The sequence below is a fragment of the Ambystoma mexicanum genome, chromosome 3p (assembly GCF_040938575.1).
Source record: "Ambystoma mexicanum isolate Mex_15411 chromosome 3p, UKY_AmexF1_1, whole genome shotgun sequence".
Classification (NCBI taxonomy): domain Eukaryota; kingdom Metazoa; phylum Chordata; class Amphibia; order Caudata; family Ambystomatidae; genus Ambystoma; species Ambystoma mexicanum.
Genome location: NC_090925.1, coordinates 572,997,882 through 573,012,104, shown reverse-complemented (window position 1 = coordinate 573,012,104; position 14,223 = coordinate 572,997,882).

The window sequence follows — 14,223 nt, the reverse complement described above, 5'->3', positions numbered from 1 at the left end:
TAAAAGCCTGGTTAGAGCTTCAAGTTTAAAGTTACTTCTGCAGCTTACCCTAGATGTCAGAGCCATGAGTTATCTGACCACATTCAAATAGGTTAAGTCCTATAAAAATTAACAGTTTAGTAGTTCCCGCTCCTTGCCTGTTTCTATTCACCTTAAGGATACGATTGTCCTTTCTCCAACCTTTGCACACCATAGACAAATTTATACCCATTTGCGCAAGCAACGTTATTACGCTGCCGAGCGTAATGATGTCATCACGTTTTAGCGTGCTGCATCATCACGTTAATACCATGCCCTATGATGTCATCATGTCTAAATGTGCCGCGTCATTGTGGCCATTTTGGATTGTGTTTTACTTTCCAAATGTGATTAGCAAATGCTGTAAATGCCAATTTTATTTCTGCATTAATGTGACTAAAGCCTAAATTGGCATTTAGGTAATTCATATACTATTTGATACTTTTAAATGTTAGTTATGTTATGCTCTGTGGTCTCTGGATGATACCTTTTTTGGTTAGTTTGGACAATAGCCAGGATAAGCGTTTACTGCTCATCTACTACTACCAGAATATCGTTTTAGGCAAAGACACTCACCTATTCCTGTTTCTAATGTCTCTGTACTTTAATCTCAATCCCCATGATTGACACAATACTGCCCAGCAGTACTCACATCCTGCATTTATACACCATACTAGATTCTCTAAATATGAAAACAACATAACATTGTAAAGGTCAGAACACATATGTTGCATGTCTCTAATGTTCTAAACTTGTTGTCAGTTGACACACATCCTGCATGTACTTAATACATGCCATTATTTTCAAGCTGTAGGCTGGTGGTTTTTACAGCTCAAAGCCAATAGGCCATCTTCCGTGTTCAAACCTGTTTTTACTGTGTCCATTAGACAAATTGATTCAGATTCCTTTCTCCTTAATAGGAGTTCTCTATTACCTCCTCTCTATGGGGTGTTAACTTTTTCAAGTCCCAAAAATTACATTTTCTCTACTTCTGAATCTTGATGTTTCATGTTGAAATGTACAGACAAGGGGTATCTTGAATCTCTGTTTCCGATAGCTCTCATGTGCTCGAGAAGTCTCATCTTCAGGGCCCTGATAGTGCTTCCGATATACATTTTCTGACACGCACATCTGATACCATAAATAACAAATTTGCTGTTACAATGAGTACATTATTTGATGCCTCTACTTTTACCATTTGGTAAGATCTGATTTTTGACTCCATTCTCCATCTGAGGGCAGATGTTCAACTCACACATCTGTACATTCCTTTGAGTGATGGTATTTTCGGTTACTGCTAGTATCCTTCTTTTTTTCTTTCCTCGTATTACTTGGGCTTATCTGTTGTTTTAATGTTGGGGCTTGCCTAAAGATTATTGATGGACTTTCATCTATATATTTGCTTATGCTTATGCAGAAGTGGTTGCCTCTTATTGTGCAATATGTTAAATAGTAATATGCGTCTCTTAGATACTGCTTTGAAGCTTTCAAAACTTTGTATGTATTGAAACCAGGAGTGTTTCCTGATTGGGGATCACCTACCATTATGAAGTCTTAGATACTCCCAGTCCTTTGAACATCCGGCCCATCTCAACTCAACAGAAGCCAAACGCACACAGAGTCTATATTCCACTCAGAATGTACACAGGTTCTGGTTCTTTTATCTAATTGCAACAATGTCAGGCGAACAGTCATTAAGAATGCTGCTGCGCGAGTGCAGCTTTTTAAGTATCAACAGGAGACTTTGTTTGCTTCACTCCCATGGCTGATGATTCCAATAAGGATTTGGAGACCTTAAATATGTATTTTAAAGCTTAAACATTGGTGCCTCCAGTGGAGCTTGTAGAGTGGTCCCCGCTCTAGTGTGTGAGCATGGAGTAGTAGGTGAGTGCAGAGTTATTGTGAGATGCAACTGAGACCAATAAACAAGTTGCTTGTTCTGGTATTTACAGGAAGATGGGCACTTCAGGGAAGGAATCCTGGCCTCTTAAACTGTTTCATGAATTGAGAAACCTGAGGGGCGCATTTCATGAATCATGATAACAGGAAAAGACAGTGGCTGTGGCTGAGGGGAGCTGAGTGCATTACCTTTAGTTGTAAATCAGTTTAGGCCCATTGGAGGCAGATTTGTTCCCGCGACCACTAATACATGTTGAAAGCAACCTGTCCTTTTCAAACGTCACCTACAGTTTTTTTGTGCAATGTTCGCCCGCGCTTTTTAAATTCCATACAAGAATTCAAGTCGTTTTACTGTCGTCACCAGATGTAAGTAACTTACTTTCTTGGTAACGTAAGGGGATCCATGCAAGTCACATTTGGCTGGGTGGCTACTCCCGCAGTGGCAGATGTGGTAGCTGACACAGTCACTCCAGTCCTGTGGCTGCCCCCATCATGGTGCAAAATTGGCTGGTTCCCTCTAGCTTGCGCTCCAGTGAAGGGAGCCTGAGAGCAGGTGTTTTTGGGGCAGACATAAAAGATCTATCGATCATGTGGTCCACAGGTTTGATTGCGAGTGGGATAGAATTGGTGCTTTATTCCTGAGGTTGCCGAAATAAATGCCATTGTGTTATGTTATATAACCCATGCTGTTTAAACACCCTGAAACTATTGTGTTTGTGTTGTTAAAAAATGGTGAATACGACTATAACATTGAAAAAAGTAAACGTAGTGTTAAGAGGGACAGCAGAATTGAAGGATTTTGTACTCTGAACTGCTTTTCAGTTTCTTAATTTTCTTCTGTTTTCTTTCTTCTTTTCTCTTGTTTTATACAGCGATGATGTATGTGATTTAATACCTACTGCTATTTTAATTTTGTGAAAAGTCGAGTTCTTTCACTAAAATACAATATATAAATAAATAAATAAATAAATAAAGCAAAGTACCAAGGTGTCCCCTGTCCCCCCCAGATTTTATGGTTCTCCTACGCCCATGGCCAGCTGCAGAAAAATAGACTAAATCGTCATAATTGCAGACCAGAAGAGCTTGATTTTGTTGTCCTCAACCATGTGATGCGGCTGAGCTAGACAATGGGTATTCACCCGTGGTGGGAAGACGAACATTTCTCAGCCACCCAGACAAGAAGTGAAACATGGACAAGTTAACAATGTTGCAATGTGCAGAGCACTCCCATAGGCAAAAGTGGTGTTGCTACCAGATACATTGGAAACACATAGACATTTCATCACATCACCTTGAAGAGGTGCAGAGAGGGTTGAGAACCAAACTTGGTCCAAGGCCTGAGGAGACCAGTTCCAGACAATTAGGGGACAGAAATCCAGAGGTGGACTGCAGGGGGCAAGGGCCAATGCTAATCCTGCAACCCTGCAACAATGTGACAGATAGTTTCATTGGGACGGGCCAGGGCAGCCACCTGACATGAAAGGTCCAATAGAGCAAGATGTATAGGGGCAATCCATAATGTCTACCACTCCAAGCACCCAATCAGGGTAGTGCAAAATAGGGGGGGGGGTCACATAGGGGACTTGTGTGCATATAAGTGAATGTGTTGCAAGTCCTCTGTGTAAAATTCACACTTTAAAGAAAATGATCACAGTTCAAGGTAACATTTAGGGGTCATTTTCTAATTAGTGTACAGTGTGGGTGGGAACGTTAGCATGTGCAATTACATCCACTTTGGTCACCTCGATGCAATGTTCATTATTTGCTCTACGAAATGCACAATATTTATGTTAACACTGGCAGATCCTGGTTGACACATTGTTTTGCATTTATTAGTGAAAATGAATTCCTATAGAATCCGCCTTCTCTTAGGTGCTAATAAAAGGCGGATTCCACACGAATCTAATGCATTAATTCCAGCATAAAAATGTAACGTTGACGCAGACACTTTTTTTCCTCAAGCAGAGCGTATAGGGCAGGAGTAAACTTAATGTTTGTTCTGTGCATAGGCAACACACTAAATTGCCCACTGTATTAAAACAAGTGCAATAGCAAAAACATATATTTTTAAGGCAGGTTTCTACTACTGTTTAACACTGTGGGGACTTAGAAGGTAACCCTCTTAATGTTTAATTCCACAACCTTTGTCCAATGGGATATTTACAAAGATAGCTGCTTAACTAAAAACCTGGATTGCTTTTTATCTAAGTATCTGTTAATTGTGTATCCCGATTCCAGTTGTGTGTATTTGCAATTGTGTTTAGCTCGCTTTCCATTCTTGCTTTGAGCACATCCTCCATGGGACTATAGAATAACATTTCCATTCCTGGTAGCTATTCTCCTATCACGCTCTCTCCTGTTCCCCTCTCTTTCTCTACTCTTTCTCCTCCTTCTCATTCCCTTTCCTTTGGTCCCACAGCCTCCCTGTGTTGCTTTATCTCATCTAGCACTGATCCTTCCATCCCTCAGGCCCTCCCATTCTCTCTCTCCTTCTTGCCTCATTCTCTTACTCCATCCCACTCTTGTCCATCTATGCTGTTCCTCTTAGCTTTCCATCTCCCTTGTTTCTCATCTTCCTTTGATTTTACAGCCCCCTTGTACGTTCTCGTGCCCCCTTCACTGGTGCCTCACTCACTCCTTTCCCCTTGACTGACTCTTTCTTGACAGGCTTGCTCTTCCATGCACCATACCCCAGAAATGGCCTCTCCAAACATTAGACACGAAGGCTTTGCATTACAGAGAAAAAGGAGTCAAAGAACAAGAAGCAGAAGATGGACTTTGAAGGTCAGCAGCATTCGCATATTATGACTGTTTTTTAAGTGGGCGGTTTCCCGAGAAGCATGTGCTCAGAGGGCACGGGATTATCTATCCTTTAAAGAATAATTTCCAAACTCAGAATAAAAGAGCCAGCTCCTATTATTTTGGTTGTTTTGCTTGTGAGCACAAAGAGAGAAACAGTGTGGAATAGGGCCATGCACAATGAACAGTGAAATAGGTTCCTAACATTTCTCTTTGCTATCCACAGACCTGTGTGAAACGATGACTACAAGTATGTGACCATATGCATTTTCTTTCACTGTGTGTCTAATTATTAAACGTATTGTCGAAACCCAAGATGATTTTTTGAGGCTGATCTTGCAGGTTGGTAGATAAAGATTTCCATTCAGGATAAGGAAAATATAGCTACAGTCGTCCACCTTTTTCTTTTGCTCAATATATTTCTAACAACTATTTATACATTCCCATACTGGTTTATGGGTTCTGTGTATTTTCCACGTTAGCTCAAAAACCGTGGGTATTATAACTGTTGAAACACAAATCGTAACAAGCATGTTTACCAATTAGAGCTGCAAAGATATGTGGTCAATCACCTTCAATGTAGACCCCAGTTTTACCACTGTGATCCTCAGCAAATCATTGAATCCCACTGTGCCTGGCCTGTCAAAATTGTGATTCAGTTTGCAGTATACACTTCAAAACAAGCATTGGCAAAGCCAATATTTTTGGTGTTTTGAGCTGTTCATTGCATTTTATAGTTAAAGACATGAAAACAATATATAGGCCCTATGCCCAGTAGTTACTGTAGAATGGAAGTCTTTTTAGTATGCCGATTATTAATGCGGTGTCTGCAAACAGTAACTTTGATATATTTTAGAAAGCTTTAAAGTCGTTACTGGGCTTCTAGAATCTGTTAACTGCTTACCTGTCTATAAATATAAAATGCAATGAACATTTGCAAACACCAAAACTATTGGCTTTGCCAGTGTGTGTTTCTTTTGCTAAGCCTTATTAGGAGAATGGCAGTTATAACAACAAAATACTATTAACACTAATCAGTCTGGCGGTAAATCCGCCAGATTGCAAGTGTCCGTAAAGCTATGTTAGCCTTCAATCAAGGAGTCCCACACGACTCCATGGGGCTTCTGGAGGAATTACCGTGGGTAGTAATTCTGCCTGCCGTCATTCCTCCTGCTTTTGGAGATAAAGGGCCTGATGACGAGTTGGGCATTACAGCCCACCCGTCCGGCGGTATTACGCTGTATCACGGGTTGGGCGCTAACTTGGGAGGATAACTCAGAGGCAACGTGCTCGCCTTGGAAGCAAGACGACACGGATCAACACAGGTTTGATCCCCTGGTAGGCGCTTAGAAACCTCTGTGTGTTATAAATAACCTATCATATCATATGAAACTGTTAGTCCCCATTCACTGCAATTACCGTGCAGTAATACCGCCGGCGGTAATTGCACCGAAAATTGGCATTTTCCGGCGTGAGATTGGGCGTACCCTTAAATGCAGCGGTAACACTCGTGATCAGGCCCAAAGTTAAGGAATTACCTGCAGCAAACTCATAGTACAGAAGTGCAGTAAAGGGGTCAATAATTTCGTAACCGCCACATTTTCCCCACACCCTCATGGAATGATTCCATGGGCCACATTATAAGTGTGCCGGTCTGGAAACAAGGGTGCTGGTAAGCTCACTGGTACCTTTGTTTCCGGATCGGCAAACTCTGAGTCTGCCTGCCACGGCCGCTGTGCACGACAGGTCTGACCCTGCCAGGCGCAGCGGCCACGGTAGGCAGACCGTTCACGGAAGCATTCCGTGTCCCCACTACCATACAGTTCTATGAGACTCTATGGTAACGGGCACTTACATTTTACCAGTGCCTGACTTCCCGAGCCGCCAGACTTGAAATCTCCCGGTGGCACCAGGAAGTCAGGCACTTGTAAAATTTTACAAGTCTGGCGGCAACCCAACAATAGCGCCGGAAGGGTTACTGCCGGACTCATAATGAGGCCCCATGTGCCTGTAATACTTAATGCATTTTAGTGTCGTTGCCCCCTCGCTTTCCATTTTTCAGAAGTAGGGATATAGTTAAATTTTTTCCAAAAAGATAACAGTGGTTGATTTTCTTTAACACTGGGTGGGATACACTGTGATGTCGTTATCCTATTTACATCCCAATTTTGTTCATTTGGCGCTTCAAAATATTGAATACATTGCACGACATGCATGGTAATAATGTGTGGAGTTTATACTGTACATTAAATGGGATTTACAATGTCTGGGTGTGGATATATAATCATTAATACAAGTACGACCAAGTGGGAAACATCAGGAAATATCTGCATATTTAAAGCACTAGTAGGTTTTGTTGTCAACGACACTTTTATTAATGGCATGTAATACGGCACACACTAATGGCATGTAATACAGCACACACTTGTCCGTGCTTGACAAACATTGCATCCAAATAAAGTTATTTACAGTCTCGCTAAACGAGGAAGTTATATACAGGAACAAACAGATTATTAATGATTATCATTTCTGAATGGCAGTCCTTCCACGAGTGCTATGCATTCAATGGGCTTTTGTCATACATGCATTTTCATATAAAATCTAAGAGCAGGCATTTTGCCGCCATTTTGCAACGTCTGATTTACAGTAATTTTCGGCTTGGTATGCAACTTGAAATAGAGTACAGAAACAACCGTGGGGAAAAAAGAAGTTGGTAGGGTGAGACACACTTCCTTGCGACATGCACCTCAAAGTGACACATACAACAGACAATATCGGCACAGCCAGCAACAGGATATAGAAGCTTTATAGGTTTCTTACCTGTAGTAATAAGGTGTGTTAAAAGCATAAGCAGCTGCATCGTTGAGTATTAAGTAGCAACTGAATATGTCTTGCCGTGCCAGCCGCCTCCAGCTCCAGGACTTTGTACTAACACAATCTAATCAACCTGTGCCTGAAACCCCACCCCTGCATACAACGTTGCTCATCAGTCAGCACAGCCACTTAAACAAACTTCTGATTTCTGAAGCACTTGCTCCATCCTTGCTTAGCAAAGCATGAACAATGTCAAAAGTCCTCCGCTCCAGTTTATCATCGGGACCTCAATCCCGTTATAACTCTCTGTGCAACAACAGAGGAGGATATTCATATTGCTTTTGAGTCTAATCCGCTAAAAAGCGCAGAGCAGCCCACCACAGTCACGTTTTTCTGCCTCATCGAGCATGATCAGAGATATTGCAAAATGCTGCTTTTGTGAGTAATGTAATTAACTCGAAAAAAAGGAATGATGCAGAGTTCAGGGCTTTATTGATACGTAACCACGGTAGATAGTCAGGTGGTCTGGAATCCTGCTTGTTCTGTTGTGACCCTCCCCCGTGTGTGGCCCCTTTAAGGTGTGTCCCTCCCACGTGTATTGCCCTTTTAAGATTGGCCATGACTGTTTCATGGCCCAAGCTAATAAAAGGAGCCCTGCAGCCATGTGCAAGTAGACCTGCTGCAGACTCCAAGATGGAATGACCTGTGTGGCGCTGGCCCTTTAAGGGCGCGCACGCGACGGGGTGACGTTCACTCCGTCGCGTGCTCTGTTTAAATAAACAGGGCGTTTCCCGGTGGCGTCAGAACCACCATGGAGCCCACACAAGCAACATCTCTGCCTCTGTGTCTTTGTGTCACGGGGGCTGAGGGACTCATGGAAGGTGGTGTCAGAACACCGCTAACAGTGGCGACGAAGACCGGATCACTCCCTGGGACAGGCGGCAAAATTCGCTCAGTGCGCGGATGATCGTACGTGAGCGCATCAGCGATATTTGACAGCGGAGAGGGGAGAGACACACGCGGCCGCGGCCATTTTGTTGAATAGGCCTCGGATGTTCACAGCCTCGTAACGAGGCATCCGTGAGCCATCCGGACCCAATTTCTGGATATTTCAGTGCCAAATAGCCACTGGATGCAGCACGTGTCATTTTTACAATGACCTATTGACAGTTTCACTGTTTTTCACCGAGTTTGTGGGTGTGACCCCTCTGGAAGACTGCTGGCTTCAAGTTGGGGCCTACCCTGCTCAATTTCTGGACCCTCCATTGTCTGTCGGCTGGCCAAGACTGTGCTTCCTGGATCTTCATGTGCCTGGCCACAGTGAAAAGGGGTGCCATCGGTGTTTGGCTGTGTCTGGTGGTGAGTTGCGGCCCCATCAGTTGGATACATCCGGGGTGCCTGTGCGCTTGCCACCATGAGCCAAGCTGCGGCGGCCGCAGCTGCTGCGCAACAACAGGCTGCTCCCACAGTTCAGCCTCCGCCTGTCCTGCCACCAAGACCTCTGCTTAAGCCAACTGGTTCCCTACAGCCAATGCCTGAGTTTGATATCTCGGGCACACCTTCAAGTCTGGGACAGAGGTAGAAGATGCGGATGGACAGACTTGAGATGTACTTCAGGGCCACGATGGAGACGAGCGACGACAGTAAGTTGGCCACCCTCCTATATTCTGCTGGCCCGGCAGTGCATGAGATATTTCTGTCCCTGCAACCTGTGGATGGGTCGTTTGCGACAGCGAAGGATGCGCTCCACAACCATTTTCTGCCAATGGTGAATGCAGACTATGAAGGTTTCCTTATGGGCACTGCTCGGCAAAAGGATGACGAGACTCTTGATGTCTTCTATGGGCTGCTGCGCAGACTGGCGGCGCCATGTGCGTGGAACGACCTGGACGTTATGATCCGTAACCAATTCATACAAGGGTGTGCCTCTGGCAAACTGCGGCGCCAAATACTTTGTGAGCCTGGCATCACCCTTCCCCGCATACTGGAACTTGGAAGATGCCATGAGGTGTCCGAGCTGCGGGCAACCAGAATGGAAGCGGGCGTGCGCCCCGGCAAGGTGGACGAGGTCTGCGCAGTCAGCAGGGGCCGTGGATCTAGACGCCCCATGAACACCCAGGGTACACGACCACAAGTAGCGCAATCCTCGTGCCAAAAATGCGGGTACGACCTCCCGCACCCAGCGGAATGTCCAGCCACGGGAGTGAAGTGTGGTCGGTGTGGGGGTGCAGACCATTTTGCCAGGATGCGCAGGACAACTGCTCCGAAGATAGTCCCCAGGGGGCCTGTCCGGGCCGGGTTCTTCCACCCCCAGAGGGCGTCAAACATTGCCCAGGTGGACCAAAGGGACAAAGGGGCCCCTCAAGAGGGTGAAGAGGAAGAAGAGGATGAAGAAAACATTTTCTTCGTGTCAAGTGTGAGCATGCTGAGAAATCCCTCCAAGAGACAGCCCAGGTGCAACGTGCTGGTCAATGGGGACTCAATACCAATGCTGGTAGACACTGGTGCATCTGTAAATGTGATGGCCAGACAGCATTACGACGCAATGCAGGCCCGGCCAACACTGACTGCTCCGAGGGCACGCATCTTTACGTTCGGAGACGACCAGCCCATTCCCCTGGATGGTGTTTTTGTGGCAGAAGTTCAGTACGGCGATTCATTCATCCGTGCTAGATTTTACGTCACACCGATAAGCAACAACACGCTGCTGTGCTGTGCGGCTGCAGAAGCCCTTGGCATTGTGACATTCGCCTATTCAGTGTACCTGGACGACATACAGGTGCTCCTTGCCAAGCACACCTCCCTGTTTGAAGGCATTGGACAGTTGGTGGGTGAGCCGGTACGGCTACACATTGATGAATCGATTCAACCAGTGGCGCTGAAGCATCAGAGAGTACCGTTTCACCTCAGGGACCTGGTGGATCAAGAGCTCGACAACCTTGTAGGCTTGGACATTATTGAAAAGGTGGAGGGCCCCACTCCATGGGTCTCACCCATCGTCATCGCAATGAAGCCCAAACAGCCTGATGCCGTGAGAATCTGCATGGACATGTGCCTCCCCAATAAGGCAATAAAGAGAGAGCGACATTTGACCCCCACCATCGATGACATCATAGCGGAATTGCAGGGGGCGAAATTCTTCTCTAAACTGGACCTAAGAGCGGGGTATCATCAGGTGGTCCTGCACCCGAGTCCCGCTACATCACAACTTTCACCACCCATCGGGGTCTTTACAGATATAAGAGACTGAGCTTTGGGGTGTCTTCGGCAGCGGAGGTGTTCCAGAACATCATAAGGGGGGCATTGGCGGATCTGAATGGAGTCCTTAACATCAGCGATGACATCCTGGTGTACGCCAAGTCTGAAACGGAACACCTGGCGCGCCTGGCCAAGACATTCGAGCGTCTTCGCTCGCTGGGACTCACCTTGCACAAGGATAAGTGCGAATTCCTCAAAACAACTATTGAGTTTTTCGGGTTTGTCTTCAAGGCGGATGGGGTGTCGCCTGATCCCCGCAAAGTGAAGGACATAAGAGAGGCTTGACCGCCAGAAAATGTCGCAGAGGTGAGGAGCTTCCTGGGCATGGTCATTTATTGTGGCCGCTTCATCCGGAACTTGGCGTCCCGCTCAGAGCCGTTAAGATCTTTGACAAAGAAGGACACTGTGTGGCAGTGGGGGGCCCTTGAGCAAGCGGCGTTCGATGATATCAAGAATGCCCTGGCAGCGTAGGACACCATGGCGTTTTTCGATCCGATCCTGCAGACGGAGATCGTCATGGATGCCAGCCCCTACGGCCTGGGGGCGGTGCTCACTCAGGTGGGGAGTGACCAGGAGGTTCGCCCCATAGCCTATGCAAGCAAGGCACTCTCCGATACAGAACAAAGGTATTCTCAGATCGAGAGGGAAGCTTTGGCGGTCTTGTGGGGCTGTAGACACTTTCGCCTATACATTCTGGGGCGACCTGTGACTGTCATCACGGACCACAAACCTCTGTTGCCAATCATGGCTGGCTCTTCCTCCAGGCCACCGGTGAGAATTGAGCGCTGGATGCTGACTCTGCTCGAGTATGGAGTGTCCTTGATATATCGTCCCGGGGCCAACAATGCTGCGGACTATCTGTCTCGTCATCCAAGAGGGGACTCTCATGCATCCACCTCAGCAGAAGAAGCCGACGAACACGTTCGCTTGGTCATAGAAACGGCCACCCCTAACTCCATGCAGGTGGAGGAGCTGGAGCTAGCGTCAAAGAACGACGAGTGCTTTGCCGTTCTAAAGACAGCCATGCAACAGGGTGCCTGGAAAACGGTTTTGGAGGCTTTGGACCGCAGAACATGTGAGGCCAGAGTGGCTCTGGAGCAACTGTGGCGGGTGCGCGAAGAACTGACATTTTCGGAGTCGGGGCTCTTACTGAGAGGTGGAAGGATCGTGGTGCCCCAGACCAAAATCCCACAGGTTATCGCCCTGGCACACCAAGGTCATCAAGGAGCCCCCAAGACAAAAGCTCATCTCCGCCAGAAGGTGTGGTTCCCTGAGCTCGAACGGCGAGTGCAGGAGATTGCGGCATCATGCGTGCGGTGCCAGGCCGTATCACAGGCCCAGATGGAGCCGTCCATCGAGACAATGCCGAGAGGGACAAGACCATGGGAGGTGGTGCACGCGGACTCGGGGTCCACATCACGGGGCACTCACTTCCTAGTGGTGGTGGACGAGTGGTCTCGGTATCCTGAGGTTGAATTCATAGAGTCGGTGGCATTTGACAACGTAGTGATAGCACTGGAGAAAATTTTCGCCACTCATGGACTACCCTCTGTTCTGTGTTCCGACAACGGGGCACCATTCCAAGGCGAGAGCTTCGCTGAACTCATGAGGGACTATGGCATTCAACACAGGAGGGTCACCCCGCTCTGGCCTAGGGCAAACGGGGAGGCAGAGCGCATGATGCGTACACTGAACAAAGTGTTCAGGATCGCCCAAGGGAAGGGCGAGTGCCTACAGAGGGCGCTGTACGTATTTCTGCGGGGATATCAGACCACACCCCATTCATGAACTGGTGTGGCACCTGCAGAGGCCCTATTCCAACGTTGCCTGAGAGACATAATTCCTGATGTGGGGGTTCGGGGGCCGGCTGTCATTGACAACGAACAGGTGGAGGCGGACCGACTGGCTAGAACTCAGACGGAAAACATCCGGAGAGGGCTGAGACCACCCACCATTGCCCTGGGTGATGAAGTGCTAGTGAAGAATCGCCACCCACAGGGCAAACTCTCCCTCATGTACGAACCCGCTCCCCTGGATGTCGTGGCGGTGAAGGGGTCCATGGTGACCGCCTCTGACGGGACTTCATCAGTGACCAGGAATGCCAGTTTCTTCAAGAGGTTGGGTGAGCCAAGAGTGGACAGCACTGACGACCGAGAGGGCGAAGAGGCACTGGACGAGGGTGGGGGTGAGGCCCCCGCCGTGAGCTCTCCCGCCCGGAGCGGACCAGGTCAGAGCACACCGACCAGAGACGTTGGCAGGAGGTACCCCCTGAGAACAGGGCGTGGGAAACCTGCCCGTCTCACTGACTATGTGACGGACTGAGCCGTGGGAAAACACCACTGAGGGATCCAGGGTGGCTGTCAATAAACGGGGGTAGTAGGTTTGTAGTGTGTGCTGTGAAATGTTTGGTAGTTAGATTCTCTCCTTTTTCAATTGTTGTTGTTAAGGAAAAGGAGGAGTCTGGCGCTGGCCCTTTAAGGGTGCGCACGCAACGGGGTGACGTTCACTCCGTCGCGTGCTCTGTATAAATAAACAGGGCGTTCCCCGGTGGGGTCAGAACCACCGTGGAGCCCACACGAGCAACATCTCTGCCTCTGTGTCTTTGTGTCACGGGGGGTGGGAGGGTCACGGAAGGCGGTGTCGGAACACCGCTAACAACCTGAGTCTGTGTCTCATTTCAGTCCTGGAGGCCCTGACCATTTGAGCAGGGGCCAGCAGTCCATGTTGCCATGGGCCTTCTTACCTGCAAGGTGGCCAGGGTCTGCATGTGCTGGGTAAGACACGCCCTGCCCCCATCCAAGACTGGTTGTCCCCTGGCAACCCTCTGAAGTGTTAGGCCTCTGTGGTGCTGGTGTACATAGCACCCACAGGGGGCCAGCTTGATGTTCATGACCAACCTCCCAACAATGGCAACGAATGAGTGGAACCCTGCGATATCCCCCACTCCATTCCTGTCCCTCATTTTTCTTTTTCTTTTTCTTCTTCGTGGGAAGAAAGGGAAGGGAGGAGGAGCGCCAGAAAGTCCATCGTCGTGGAGAAGTGATGGGGATGCCCTTGCATTCTTCACCCCTGGCCGTGATCGGAGCGTGCCCGCAACCCCATGCAACATCCATAGCCCCCCTTCAGCATCTGCCGCCATGAGGGGAGAAGAAATGGAGCAGCCGCTGCCGCGAGAAGAGAGGCACCTCCCACCTGGGGAGAGTTTTCTGCTGCACCCCGTGGGAAAGAGAAGAAATGGGGCAGCCTCTGCTGTATCCTGGCGGAAGAGCCCTGCCGGTGTATCCTCCCTGGTGCTCGTGCAGCCAGGGGGAGAGCCAACCTGCAGCCCCCCTGCAGCGTCCACCGCCATAAGAGAAAGAAACTGTCCGGTCGTCCGTGGAGTACCATGTGCCCCCAAGAAGGAAGGAAAGTGGCATCGCCCCCAAGAACAGGAGG